The sequence below is a fragment of the Wyeomyia smithii genome, chromosome 3, assembly GCF_029784165.1.
Source record: "Wyeomyia smithii strain HCP4-BCI-WySm-NY-G18 chromosome 3, ASM2978416v1, whole genome shotgun sequence".
In the NCBI taxonomy this organism is placed as follows: Eukaryota; Metazoa; Arthropoda; class Insecta; order Diptera; family Culicidae; genus Wyeomyia; species Wyeomyia smithii.
In genome coordinates, this window is record NC_073696.1 from 179,632,050 (window position 1) to 179,646,667 (window position 14,618).

Genomic DNA, 14,618 nt, shown 5'->3' on the forward strand with positions numbered 1-14,618 from the left:
AAAATTTCTTTATTCATTGCCACGAATACTTCATATTTCATGACCTTTTATTTTAATTGAACGTTTTTGGTCTATTATGTACATATTATGAGCAATTTGTATAAGTTGAAACCTAATTTTTTAATCTTTTCTATGATGTTCGAGGTTTGAGGCAAATTTTGGAACGGGTCTTTGAGGCATCGTTTGCAACCAAAAGCTAAAAAAATTAATTGTGCCAATCATTAATTCAACTAACGATATATGCACCCTGTTTCACGATAACTTGGGAGCGATAAAAATCCTTTATACCTCAAAAGGAAAGGAATAATTATTCTTATAATAAATCTCCGAGAAACCATCTAACGTGAACAGTTTTTAAGGTATATTTTTCATTACTGTTCGTATTAAGCCATCAAGATATAAAGTTTCCATTGGTTTAGTTTTCGAATTTCAGTGTGAACTGAGGTTCAAATGATGTTTTATTGGTTTAGATTGACAAATGGCTATTTTATCCGGGGTTTTTTTTTGACTCGGAAATTTTCCCAATGGTCCTACTAAAGCTCAAATCTTTCAGAAAGGTCATCAATGGGCATATGTTGTCTGCAAAACAATACCTACTATGATTTATGTTCGTTTTGGAAGGGTTGTTTAAGTATATTTGTATGAGAAATCCTCCCTAAAACTTTAAAAGGACTTAACTCAAAAATTAGTCCAACGATGATTTTCAAATTTGGCCCAGAAGTGCAGGACAGCAATACAAACCAACTGGCATAAACAGTTTTGATGGCGTATTTTATTTTATAATAACGGTATTTGGAACACCGTGTATGCGTGTCTCGCTATAGATTATATCAAAATTCCTGAATGGTTTCCACAATTAGGTTTCAAACTTATTGCTATATGGGTAGCGACTTTTTGATTGTCAACATTCAAATTCTGCAAAGCCGTGTAGAAAACCGCGTAAAAATTATCACGAAATTTGCGGAAAGAAAATTTGAAGCTGTGGAGAATATTTGTTGGTCTCTGCTTCCATAATACCACAGTTCTAATTGCAAACGACATGTCTTTGTAATCGCTTCTGCTAGCTGCTCATGTTCACTATTCTCTTGCCCACGCTTCTTTAGTCTGAGAATCGTGGTCTTATTGTTCTGTGCCCATTTGCGCCCAGGAATATCATCGCCCAGGTGCGGTTCTTCTCACCAAACGCTGCCTCACTCTGCCCGTTCTATCAGTCTGCCAATCGGTACCTCCAATTCTAGTGTCACCGTGGCGGTCTCCCTGATAGCTGTATGGATCCGACACCAGCCGCCCTCAAGAGGCGATGTGCCAAGCCCCATCGCCGTAGATATTGCTGCTTCGAGATGTCAACTGTAGTTTTCGTAGCCTGGAAGTCCCGGAGCTGCTTATTGTTGAGCCGCGGGGTTAGACTATGCCGTGCGTGATGCACAACCGTTTCTAGCACAGGTATACCGAAACTAGGTAGTGGTCCGAATCAATATCCGCACCGTGGTTGGTGCATACATAGGTAATATCTAAGTAGAACCGGCTGTCGCTGGGAACATAGTCAAATTGGTTTTTGGGTGATCTCCAAGCGATTTTGTGGATGTCTTTGCAGGGAAATAAGGTACTTCGGACTACCTAAGAGTCCTCGCGAAGTTGCAAAGTAAACCCATAACTAGACGACTTCGTTCGTCTCGATGTGCAAGCCGATGACGATCTTGATGTCTCGACGCAAACAGCTATCTTAGAGTTTCTCCAGCTGCGCGTAAAACGATTCTTTGTCAACATCGGGTCTTCTTTCGTGAGGGCAGTGCTGTTGTAGAAACGGCGTTTTAGGCCTAACAAAACGCATCTTGTCGCCGCTCGCCTTTGATCACACGACCATGCATCCTACCCAGCATTATAAAGCCGATATCCAGGTCGTTGGTTATGCTATCACTCTGGTAGTACTGTGCCTTGCGTCCACATATTCTCCTTCACTCCTTTCGGCTGATTGAACGCTACAATGTCGAAATGGTGGGGCTCTAGCTGATCCAGTAGGATCCGGTCACAACCCGGATCATTTCCATGTGCCTTGGTCGACGATTGTTCTGACTCTTATTTACTTCTTGAAGATTAAACACTACGAATTAATCTTGCGACAAGCTGCCTTACTAGGACTGCGGATACCTAGCCTCGCGACGGGGCTCCTGTCTTGTGTGTAGCTGGCGAGACACCGCTTTTCATAGTTCGGCCATCCACTTTGGAAGAGTCGCTGTTTGAGCCGCAGCTGACATGGAACAGACGCTCAAACAAGCTGTAGAACAACTCCCCCTCCCTTGTCAGCATACGACCAAGCCTCCAGAGGTAGACCAATTTCCTTTGGTCACTCGTATCGCAATCGGTACTATGTTGAGATATTAATAGGAGTTTCTGGGCATTATGCTCTGGACCACACTGGGGTCTATTTTATGCCATCTCGAGTTGTATTGCTGGTACGCATTATCCAGCCGTTTACTTACGAAAACGGAACAAGAACTTAACTAGGAGTTCCAGCAGCAGATAACCCAGTTCCAGTCACCGTTGCTCATAAATTTAAAGCCACTTGCAGAGACGGACTACCGAGAAATCTTCAAATATGGTAAACAGGCACTGATTCATTTCCAGGAAGAGGAAAAGCTACCAGACGAGTGCAAGGACGGAGTCAAGCGGGACGGGGGACAAGCGTATAGTCGCAACTACCGCGGCTTATCGCTTATTAATGCCGCCTACAAAATACGTATGCAGATCCTGTTCCGTCGTTTATCACCTTTAACCGTAAGGTTCATACCCAGTTCCAACAGGCTTTATGGGAGCCCAGGCTGCCTGGAACTAGATCTTTCCAATCCAACAGATCTTACAGAAAGGTCACGAATTTGACGTGCCTACATACCACATATTTATTGACTTCACAGCGACCTAAGATGCAGTCGAATGTGTTCGAGAGCTACAACAAATTTCCGGATAAACTGACGTGATTAGCCACCATGGCGCAGTTGATGTACTCCGTATGTGTTGCGCGGATATTCTCGAACCCCTTTGAATCGTACAGTGGGTAAAACAAGGTGATGGACTTTTCTGTTTTCTGTTCGACATCGCCCTTGAGTGTGTGATCCGAAGCAAAAGTATCGATGCGAAAGGTACGTTCGGTTGTGGGCTTTGCGGATGGCTTTTCCACACGTAGCTTTGCGACAACGGAAGAATCCTACGCCCGACTGAAAGCCGAAGCTAGACGAATCGGAGTGCGAGCGAAAGGCGAAGAGGGAGGTTCCAAAAAAAATAGCATCACCCTCCCAACTCAAATGTCTGTCTCATCACAGTCTGAGGTTGAGGTGGTGGAATCGAGTGCAACGACGCATGACGTTGACTCTGTACAAAAGTCTGATTAGACCCGTAGTCCTCTACGGAATCGAGACAACACCGCTTCTTGCGGAAGATTTGAACACCCTTTGAGTTTTCTTATGGAAAGTGCTACGGTCGAATACAGAAGGAGGACGGAGAATGTCGAAGGCACATGACTCATGAAGTACACGCACTACTTGGAGAGAAAGTCTTTGGGCTGCGGCGGATGCCTGATGACAACTCTTGGAATTGTTTCTCTTCAGCAACCCCTCTACCGGCACAAGTAATAGAGAGGCGAAGCGTGCACGATGGCTCAACCGAAGGAAACTTGCGGGTGATGCGATGCCTGTGCAACTGGCGTCACACAAAACAGAACCAAGCAACATGATGACAGCTTCTTGACAGAGCACGGACCTCCACAGCTCTTGTCTGATGGGTAAAATAAGGTATGGATATAAATATGGAATATGTATTTCAAGCAAGATATAATAATAATGTATAACTTGATAACCTACTTAAATAATGAATAGTGACCTAGGTCTTTGATAAAAAAAACTATTTCAAAATACGAACAACTAAGATCAATCTGCCAATCTTATTTTTAGCAAAATGTTCAAAAATTGTTCTAAAACCTCTCACGATAATTCTATCATATTGAGTAATTTCAATTGCAGTTCTTTTAACTAAATGGTTCTAGTTTGAGTAGTGGGAGTTAGTACAAAAAGGAAAACTACCACTTAATGCAACTTCAAACAAATCTTATCTTCAGAATAAAAGATCTACAAACCAAGTCGATAATTTAATAATGAAATGTTTTGAAATGAGGGCTGACAACTATTACTGATACTAATAGCTTTTATTGATGCTGATTGACTGATTGACTTTTTGAATTACACTTTATTCTTCTAGCGTTTTATTTATATTAGCTCGAAGCCTGTTTCGTATTAACAGCAGACTTTAGACAGAAATGGTGAGTTTGTAGTTTGTATCTAATGAAGATACAAACTAAACTCAGAAACATTTATGATCAGGTTCCTTGCATCAAATGAATCACCGTTAGTAGTGTTTTATGGATATTTGATTTGAAAATAAATCCCCATTAGCCACTACCAGTTAGCAGAAAGAATCATTAGGTGAAATGATCGATGAGAATCTAACAAGACGCTGCGTATCTATGTAGTGTCAGCAGAGTACGCGTCCAGTTGCAGGTACCTACCTACCGTTGATTCCACCTGTCGGTTTTTGCCCTGGTTGCTGTTGTGTAGCGATTAATCATTGTCGTTACGTGGCTACCGCAGTTTGACCGAGTTGGCTTGCCTATATTTAAATGTCATCGATCGAGTTCCTTCCTGTGAATCGTTCGACATGATACGGAAAGATATTTTTATCTTCCTCTCTAAAGTCGACACCATAAATTCGTACCGCAGCTCTTAACGGTTGGACTGGTCGACCGAGATACGCACTTTGGCTTCATCCGCACCAGGAACGGTAACATGCACAGGAATCGCAAAACGGGACTGCTACTTGCTGGTACTTATAGTCAGAAGCAATAAATTAATGCCTGCAAAGCAACCAACCAGAGAATGTCGAAGCTGCTTACGCTTTTTGCTTCCGGGTGACGCTGAGATGAGTTTGCGGTGAGCTGCACTTCCCTGCTTACGGTTTATCACTCGTCCACGCGGATCCGAGTATAGTGTATGCTGATGTGCACACATCTCCATTCCGCCGTTGGTTGGCGTGGGTGGATTTAATATTATTTTGCTCCTAACACTCTTGCATATCCGTTTTATCCCTAGGAAAACAAATTATTGAGTGCAAGGGAGTGACTTGCGATTACTTCTGAAGTTTAATTAGACGAAAACTAATACGGTGTTGAATATGTTATCGTGATAAGATCCACATGGTATGAAAATCAATTTCATCGAATTATTACAAATCCCGAGCTTATCACAAGGATGTTTGAAGTACGCTCGAATAAGTGAGATGATTGCGCAAATCAATTTATGACGAGTCAAGCATCGAATGAATACAATCTGCAATTTGGAAACTTCGTCATTATTTAGATTAATAACTGGTTAATTTCATATTAATGTTACTAAACGTGAAACGTGAAATAAAACGAATATAAAGGAAATAGAGGAAAAAGTTATTTATAACCTTCTTCTTTTTCTAATCGAAAATCCGTTTCTGTTGTTGTTTTTTTTTTTTTTTCAAATATAACCTATAATTTTTTTTTTTTAAATATAACCTATAAATTTGATAATACCGTTTTATGCAAAATGGAGTTTGTCGATTGCGTTTTGCGTTTATTGCGTTATTGCGTTCTTCCAACTCACACAAGTGTTGATTTAACTTCACACAAACATTGTGCAAAAGGTTTACCCAATGGTTATTCTGCAAAAACAGTAAACTTATTCGAAGCAGATTGGGTAATTTTTCAACCCTTCACCAACATATGTAAAATACAATACAACACGAGAAAGCATGTTTAAATTTTTTTGTTATAATTGTTAAAATGTCAATTGGGTCCTAAAGCTATACCAGATTTTATATATCATTTGAAAAAGCCGCGTTTTCTGAGCAAAACGTGATTTTTAAAAAATGTTTATCGTTATTAATTTTTAAATGAAGAATAAAAAAAACTGCTCGAAAGGTCTTAGATGACGTTTCGCCCATGTACGGTATATGAGAGAACTGTCATTTGAGGCATTTCGAGCAGTTTTTTATCCTTCATTTAAAATTCGAAGGAAAACGATAAACATTTTTTTAAAACCATGTTTTGCTCAGAAAATTGCACTCTTCCAGCTGATATATGAAAATCAAAAAACCGTTTAAAACTTTAGGACCCCATTGTTATAAACTCTTCTAACTGGCCTCGAGGTACGATGCTGGCCTAACAAGCCACTCGTCGTATGTTCGAATCCCGGTTCGGGAGAGACTGTTAGTGTCAGTAGGATCGTAGCGCTAGCCCCACAGCTGTCCTGTGCACTCACAGTTGGTTGCGAAGTCTGTGTATAATAAACAGAAGGTTGAGTTTCGATACGGAATGTGGCACCAAAGCTTGGATTTGCTTTGCTTTATAATTGTTATAATGTATTAAAATCCATCTGACAAAGTGTGTGTCTAAATGAATATCTTAATACTAAAACAATGTCAATAAATTATCACAAAAAGGTTACCTAACTCGAATTCTATTTTTAAAAGCTGCACTAGTCATATTAGAATCGAACGCAGCTTCCACTGTGTTAAAACTAGCCGACCTAAAGCGTATTTGGTCGAATTGACCATACTGGGCATTGCGTTGAGGCAGGTTCAACTAGGGATCTTGGTCTAAGAGATCGTTGGGGGCATATATATCCAGGTGGTTGATTTCCGGAGCATCGATTTCATCCGACGATTTCAACCGACAGCGTTCAGTGTAGGCTGGCAGATTTATGGCTTGCGCCAAGAGAGGAATCTTAGCGTATATCGTACAAATTTACGTTGCACTCAAGCGTCAAGCGTCAAGCGATCCAGGAGTTATGGAATCAACACCATACCACAGAGCAGAATTCTACTATAGAACGCACTAAAGAGAAATACAGCGCTGTAAAACAAAACGGGTCACGGAGCTCGTTGGCTATCTTGAACATGAATCCGAGTTGTTAATTACCTTCGGCGATGATCTCATTGTAGTGCTGTTTGCAAGATAGCTCAGTACCCAAGATAGCTCTCTGATCTCGATTTTGTGTCATTATAGATAAAGGTTTACCCGACATAGTATAGTCAAATTATATTGGCTTCCTTGTCCGATAGAAGGAGATGACACTACATTTCTAAATGCTTACAGAAAGAAGGTTTTTGGAGTACCATTGACTAAAAATATCCACTATTGGCTGAGGCTCAACGCAGTCCACAGTGTTTGTCACAACTTTAAAGAGTTTAACGTCACCGGCGTACAACTTACGGCAACCTTCCGGAAACAGGGAAGAAATATGATTGATGAACAACATGAAGAGGACTGGTCCTAGGTTGCTACCTTGTGGGACTCCAGAAACATTCGTGAAGTGCGCAGAAAACTTATTTCCTATCTTTACACAGAGTATTCGATTTATTAAATAGGTATCAAGCCATTGCACGAGAGCAGATGAAGCTCCAAGTTCAGTTAAAAGTACTCTGCGGTCTACTCGATCGAACGCTGCTTTCAGATCGGTGTATACTGCGTCTGTTTGAACACCGTTACTCATGTTTCGCAAGCAAGTCGAGAGGACTCGACAATGTTAGTTCCCGATTAGAAGAGCATAACTAAAAAACTACAAAATTCTATCAACAGGAGATACAAATAATATATTTTGATACGATTTTATATTTTCCCATTTGCTTTTGATAACAACATCGAATCTGACTGAGTTATTATATCAAATCCAGAAATGAAGCTGTTCTGGAACAAGTCTGACAAACTTTTCATCTCTATCAAAAGCACTTGATTCTAACAATGGTTGTCATTATAATGTTCTATATGCTATCTTATTTTGTTAGAAAGCTGATCCGTTAGTAACAAAGTTTAATATGGGTATTATTCCGGTATAATTTCTATTATTTTAACACCTAACGGGATCAGATTGAAAACACAGCCTGAAAGGTTTTTCTCATAACAAACTTACAGTTTCTGTTACATTTTTGTTTTGTTTATCTGATCGAGTTGTTATCGATCGTTTCGGGTAAAAACCATGCTGGCTGCTGGAGCTGAGATGGTTTTCAACGCCGGTAACATTGGAACTGCAATCGGGAGGAGGATAGAGTACACCCAAACTAATCCTGTGAGTTGGCAAAGAGATTTTAATCTAAAGGTATTCAATGGTGTCACTTATTATAGCAGGGTCTACACAGTTACACAGGCGCACAGTGCGTTGAATGTAGGACGGGACAAAAATCAAAACTACACGATTTTGTCGATAAAACATGTTGATGTAACAAGGGAAGTTGTTCGTTACCTTCAGCGCTACTAAATGCATAAAGGTCTTATGTGATACACTAAATCACAAAACTGTCCCAAACGCCAACGCACTCATCCTATACCAGAAACCGTTAATCTCTTTGTAAAAGTTGTACATTGTAACGAAAACTGCGGTTTCTATGTTTTTCTTACTTTTACATGATTGCAAAAGTGACTTATGCGCAATTATAGCGAAAAAAAAAGATTTTTTTAGGTATTCTTTTACGTATTATTTTTATTATTTTTTATATATTTAATTACCAGAGTAACAAACAATTTGAAATTATTCATGTTGCTATTTTTTTATCATCATTTTCAAGGTCATCTTCAGACGAATTGGAATAGTTGTTCAAAACGGTAGCAGCAAATACTATTTCTTTTGGGGAGTTATTTTCAACGAGCTCTGCAACTCGCCGTTTTTTAATTCTCCTTGAGCAGCTTTCAGAAAGTTTCTGAGGATGCTCACGAGTAGAAATGATTATTATTCTCATCGAATCGAGGAAGAGCAAGCGGTGACTCCAACCAAATTTCATGCTTGCTCATAAAATACTTTTTTACTCTATTGCAATTTTTCCATTTCGAGTTCAATTTCGGACAATATACAGCAGAAAACTTGTGCAAATCTTCATAAACATGCTCGACTGTGTCTTCTGGTAGAGATTATATCGAAATACACATGATGTTCTTTTACTTGCATTGCAGTTAAACCACTTTTCAAATATCTGCCGCTTCACGAGCGATCGGCATTGACATACGAAAAATAAAAAATCTCTCAGAGTTGCAGGAAGTTGCAGCTAATTTTTATATATTTTGTAGAGGACACTTCAAGCAAACGTTTGATGTATGTTTTAGAGAGGAACTCGGTGGAACTTTTTTTAAAACGCCAACGAAAGTTTGAGTTCGCGTTTTTTTAAGGATTAATACCTTCACCAACTCATCATACCGATTAATCCGCAATCCGCAATCGAAACCAAGTCTCTCTATCAATGAAATATATTGCACTAGCCTTGATTGTTATTTCCCATTTTTTTGTATTGGTATACACGAAGTAATTAAGTTTTACCAACGTTTAGAAAACGCGCGACAACTTAGCACGAAATGTGAAACTAATGATTGCTCTGGACGCTGACGCTTGCTATGCTTGTATTACTATTTGTGATGCTTCCCAAAGCTCACCAATACTTGTTCACAACCCAGGAGATATCTGTGAACACTTCTGGGTACTTTGTACATCCAAATAAAAAAGAAAGAAAACCGATTTTTGTCTATGGCTCAACGCACTGTGAGGCGTTTGGAAACAGTTGATGGAACACAACCACCACGTGTTTTGCAACTGCTATGATGATTGCGATCGCATCGGTAGACAGTGTAAAAACTACCGAAAAGTTGTGCGGAATCAATACGATCATCGAGCCAGGTCTCGGTTTATATAACAATTTCGTAGTCACATTCGATAGACTTCAAGAAAAAGTCGTCAATTTTGGTCCGTAGTCCACGTACATTTTGGTAGTATATCCGAAGTCCATGGGCATGGTGATCAGCCGAGATGCTACGTTGTTTGAACACTGGCTACGGCATATCAGGTTGCCAAAGACTGGGAATGCAGTACGTATCAGCGGCATCCCAATGTACCGCTAGTAGGTTGTGTAGCATCAGATGAGAATTCGAGAGGTAGACTGGAACACGGAAGCTTATCAAGTACGTGAGTGTTCATAAGAGTTGCATACTTGCCTGAAGTTTGAAGTTGGGAGGCCCCTTCCTCAAACTCGACGTGACAGGCAGTGCGTTCCGGCGATGTTAAAAAATTCAGGATAAGGACGTTGACAGCATGTGGGACACGGAACTAGTGACACGATGCTGGAGGTGTATTCAAGCGAGGTATCGTTTTTTTTGGTAGTCTTTAAATCCACGGAACAATATCCATTTCGGCCATGTATCAGAGCCCAGCACGATGTCCTCGTGGGTTGGATCCATCCCAATTTTGTAAGAGATGTAGCTCAATCTGCCAGTATTTGCTGCTTTTTTCACCAGAGATATAACTTTTGCAGGGTCAGCACATTTTACACAATTCAACCAATTTTTCAAACGATTCCGGTTTGACACTGGGAATTTTTCAAACGATTCCGGTTTGACACTGGGGTGAATACGCGAGAGATAAAACCAAAAAAGCTCAGCGAGCTTCGGAACGGTCAAAATCACAGTCAAAACATTGCCATTATTTGCCACGCTGTTACCTCCGATGAGTGGTTTATTAACAGATGATGTGATTTGTTTGGATAGCTGAACAATCTAATGACTTTGTTTGGCTAATTCGTTTTTAAGCTCAGCATGTGCGATTTTCTGTCGCTCTGTTATGGAGGTAATCGAGAGTTATAGTGCGAGTCGGTCAATTACGCATAGGACCGTAGCTTCTAGTCAAGTTTGAAAAGGAATATTGATGAATCAAACTCAACTAAGCTATTATAATAAAAATATTTTTTCATTCCACTGTTACCATTCATCAGTGTTTAAAAAGGGTTTATGGTAAGTTTAAGAATTAACCTCATGCTAAAGTCCTTTGACATCGAATGGCCTGATTTTACTCAAATTAGATCTCATGACAAACCGATCATCAAATTGAAGTTAATTTCAGATTAACAGATTTTGCAGTTAAAAGTTAGATACCCACGATTGTGCTCCAAAAGAGAAACAAATGACCATGCGTCATCTGTTTTCTGATCGATGGAGACGCTCATTATGTGAACATATTAGTTGTCAGTGTGGTTCATATGTGGTTGATAACAAACAATACAAAAAGATCTCACCGCTGCGTGGATTATTTCACGTTTTTTTATTAATTACTGTTTCAATCAATCAAATAGTAATATTCATTACGGTAAAGTTTTGTGATTAATTTACTAATAAAATTACACCTCTTTGTACCCGAAAATACAATAGCTGCCAACAGCAACAAATAAACAAAATCAGTCTTCCTCAGGACCCTTGAAAAGATGACGAAGACGTACATCAGACTGAAGGCCAAAGCCGACCGAATTGGACTGGCCACAAACGCATCGAAGACTAAGTACATCAGATGAAGAGGTCTCAGAGAAGACAGTATAAACCTCCCGCCACGAATATATATTAGCGGTGATGAAATCGCGGTGAAAGACGAGCTCGTGTACCTAAGCTCACTGGTGACTACTGACAACGACACCAGCAGAGAAATTCGTCGACGCCTTATGGCAGGAAATTGTGCCTACTTTGGACTCCGGAGGACGCTCCGCTCAAATAAAATCCACCACCGCACGAAGTTAACCATCTACAAAACACTGACCATACCGGAAGTCCTCTACGGCCGCGAAACCTGGACCATGCTCGTGGAAGACTAACGCGCCCTTGGGGGCTTCGAATGGAAGGTGCTGCGTACCATGTGTGGTGGAGTGCAGATGGAAGACTGATCATGGCGGAGGCGGATGAACCACGACTTGCATCAGGTGCTGGGAGAACAAACTGATCGTCCAAACGGCGAAAATCGGGAGACTACAATGGGCTAGGCATGTCGCAAGAATGCCGGACGACAACCCGGTTGAAATGGTTCTTTATAACGACCCGACTGGAACGAAGCGACGGGGCGTGCAGCGAGCAAGGTGGCTCGATCAAGTGAAAGACGACCTGCAGGACTTTTGCAGACGACATGGCTGGCGAGCTGCAGCTATGGATTGAATTGAATGGAGACGACTTCTTCGAACAAAGGGACACTTCGACCTGGAGCTGACTGGAACTAGTGAGAGATTTAAGAATATGAAAGTACGATAGTGTGATATAAAACGAGCATTCAAAATCTCCAATTTGTCGTATTGTGATTCGTATGAAAATTCCATAGACATCAAAATGTAAAATGAAGCTCAGGTTAGCCTCTCTATTAGATATACTCGTATAACTCCAAATAATTGAATCGTAAGCTGTCTGATATGCTATGTCACATTTACACAAATCATTTCTATAGCCCCATACTACTAACCAATGTAGCTACTAAAGTTTAGCGTTACGGAACGCGTCTCTGCAACTGCCGGGTTTTGCCTGAAATATATATCCGGTATTAAAAAGTGAACATATTGTGCGAGATGTTATTGGCTGTTACTTATTATGCTTCACTCTGAAGTAGTATCGTTTCTTGTCCACCTCCGGTGTTATTTGGTTTATGAAAAAGAATTTTCCAATAACTGATCCACTTCGATGCCACGTTTGATAAATTAACTCAATAATTTGTTTATTCCCTATTCCTGTTCCTAGGAGTCTATTGTTTTGATTGACAATATAATGTACCGGCAAGATAATTTTTACAAGCTTTTCTAAAATTAGAACAGTGAATAAGTAACTGGACCTAGAATTACTCCAGCAAAATAACTACTCTGCTATGACAGTCTTTTATTTTGCAAGTCTGAGATATAATAAAAGAAATCTAACAAAATACAGCATTTGATTCTTTACGCATTTTCAAATGACAGTAAAACAGATAGATTGTTATCTTCAAATAATCTAATATATGGCATATATTCAGCAACCGCATATCCGTGATGTGTGTTGTGATTCAGCACACATATATTTCCTTTCTATCATACACATGCCATGTGAGCATTATTCTCAGAATGCCACAGTCGTTCGCACTGCAGAGAACCATTTGTATGAAAATCACTGTGTGTATGAGGTTCCTAAATTTAGCGGGGGTTCAGAGGTAAATAAAACAGAAACAAAAAATCGTCACAGATGTGTCGAATGCTTGAAGGACTACTAACCTCATAGGACGTGTGGTGTGGCGATGATGATACGCCTTGCATTTCTATGCGGCGAAGCAGAATTCGCGCGAACGCATGACGACAGTCACGCTGCAATTGATTCCTGATCTGCTTCCTCTTACAGGCATCGAAACACGCACTTCACTTACCATCCAAACATAAATCTATATATATTTAGATGAGCCGAACGGGGAAGAAGGAACAGCACATTTTTCTGCTGCCAGTTGTGTGTGCTCTAAACCGGCAAAATGTATTTTCCCTCGGCGGATATTTTTAGTCACCAAGGAAATTTCTACTTTCGCTTTTCGCAGGTTCACTTAACGCACTAAATGGTACATGTACAAGCAGGTGACTGAACTCTGACCGCGTGGAGTACTCGAATAGTTCAAAATGCCACTTAAATAATTTCTGCAAATGATCATATCCTTGGTTTCCCAATACTTGTTGAAACACCAACAGCACAACAACAACTCGTACGATTTTATACTGTTCTTCCGTCCTCGAGGAACTAGTCACGATCAACGTTTCAACGCTTCAGAGTTCGAGTTCAATATTAAAGACAACGCAATCAACCTCTCTCGCTCTAGTTGAGGAATGCATTAAATCTAGCTGCGCACTACTTAAGGTCGAACAGTTGATATTCCTAATCCACGTACAACTTTTAGACGCTCTACACTTTCCTGGCTTACACTTTTCTAACAAACGACGAGAATTTATTTGTACGTCCGCACCAGCCAAAGACTCACCGACGACTGAGTGCAAGAGATTTTGTGTTGCTTCCCTGAGTTCAGGACGCGCTACCGCTACGATGACGCGAATGACGATGATGATCATACGTCATGGACTACAGTGATCTTTAGATTTTTGCTTAATGTCTGGCCCTTGGGATGCGAAAAAATATTGCAAAAAATAAGAGGATATCTAGCGTTAAGCTTTGGAGATTATTAGTAGAAAAAAAATTTCCTAACACTTTCATGGTACAAGTAGTAATTAGTTCACCTCTACACCAAACATGGTAAACAACTTTTATTTATAAAAATCTGCTAACCCCTTAATCTATAGGCGATCAATGTTTATTAAGAGGGCTTCATTCGAGGACCGGAACATGACCTATCTAACACTTCAATAACAATACGTGTACTATAAAGCAGATAGTAGTTATTGATAAATCAAAGTGTAATAAAAGATGAACCGCTCAACTAAAGGTTATTCACCACATGAAGGTGTCTCCCATGTTATAACTCTACTTAACAAACACATATAGGCATATATTCCTAGCTATTTTTGCCTTTGAAAATTTTTCGGCAGCGGTCAGGATTAACCAGTTAGGCTTGTTAAAGAATCACGCCATCACAACCACCGACAGTTATCCAGCAGTTGGGATTCGAACTAAGGTTACCAGCGTGGTTGACTAGTTATGATAAATCTTCGCGTAAAATTCCGTTTATTTCACTTTATTAATAGTATTAACACTCCTATAATGACCAAAGTTTATCAGAGTTATCGTGTGCAGTATGGTAATTGCG

The 14,618-nt window shown here is 40.1% G+C and overlaps 1 protein-coding gene across 4 annotated transcripts in view; it reads right to left on the reverse strand.

Annotated features, from left to right (window-relative positions):
• The window catches only part of LOC129726440 (uncharacterized), an 80,453-nt gene extending 66,620 nt beyond the window's left edge, over window positions 1-13,833 (reverse strand). For 2 of the 4 annotated variants that reach the window (XM_055683134.1, XM_055683132.1), the window contains exon 1: window positions 13,093-13,833. The gene's annotated coding sequence lies outside the window, so the exon portion shown is untranslated. Of the gene's footprint in view, window positions 1-12,317; window positions 12,377-12,437; window positions 13,009-13,092 lie in introns of all 4 variants that reach the window. The other 2 variants (XM_055683133.1, XM_055683135.1) reach the window with 2 other exon arrangements.
• Between the last annotated feature and the right edge of the window lie 785 nt (window positions 13,834-14,618).